We start from the raw sequence: 1,148 nt of genomic DNA, 5'->3' as shown, positions 1-1,148 counted from the left end.
CTAAATGATAAGGGATCTATTTTTCTATGTATTCGCAGCACATTACACTTTTCTACATTGAAATTGAATTGCCATTCCCTGCACCAGTGTCAATTCGTTGCAGATCCTCCTGCATTTCAGTACAATTTTCCATTGTTACAACCTCTCGATACACCACAGCATCATCTGCAAAAAGCCTCAGTGAACGTCCGATGTCATCCACAAGGTCATTTATGTATATTGTGAATAGCAACGGTCCTATGACACTCCCGTGCGGCACACCTGAAATCACTCTTACTTCGGAAGACTTCTCTCCATTGAGAATGACATGCTGCGTTCTGTTATCTAGGAACTCTTCAATCCAATCACACAATTGGTCTGATAGTCCATATGCTCTTACTTTGTTCATTAAACAACTGTGGGGAACTGTATCGAACGCCTTGCGGAAGTCAAGAAACACGGCATCTACCTGGGAACCCGTGTCTATGGCCCTCTGAGTCTCGTAGACGAATAGCGCGAGCTGGGTTTCACACGATCGTCTTTTTCGAAACCCATGCTGATTCCTACAGAGTAGATTTCTAGTCTCCAGAAAAGTCATTATACTCGAACATAATACGTGTTCCAAAATTCTACAACTGATCGACGATAGAGATATAGGTCTATAGTTCTGCACATCTGTTCGACGTCCCTTCTTCAATATCTGAGCTTTGATTTAATGACACCCTTTTAACAATACATGTTGATACTGGGAATCTTTTACATTCTTAAACACATGTATGTACAAAAAGAATATAAGCAGAATATCTAATAATGTGTGAAATACACTTCACAACAGTTTAAAAATTTTATTTATTTATTTACTTAGTTACTTTTTTTGGCGAAAAAAGAAGAAGAAACCAACTTTCCCTTTGTCTCATTCATTGTGCTACAGACTGCACGATATCAAAGTTCCCACCCTGTGCAATCGAATAGTATGTGGCATTGCAAATTTCATATTAAACTTCTTAACTAAGCTTTTTTTCTTCGAGGAAAGGTTATTTTTATTTTATGTTGGAACAAAAGGTGCATTTGCGTGTAGACCTAACAGCATTGTTCACACAAATAACAACACACCACATCAACTGCCAACAAGACTACTTAAACTTTGAAGTCTGGTGTCTTCTCTGCCC

This window comes from Schistocerca nitens, chromosome 5 (genome assembly GCF_023898315.1).
Source record: "Schistocerca nitens isolate TAMUIC-IGC-003100 chromosome 5, iqSchNite1.1, whole genome shotgun sequence".
Classification (NCBI taxonomy): domain Eukaryota; kingdom Metazoa; phylum Arthropoda; class Insecta; order Orthoptera; family Acrididae; genus Schistocerca; species Schistocerca nitens.
This window is presented reverse-complemented; position numbering follows the sequence as displayed.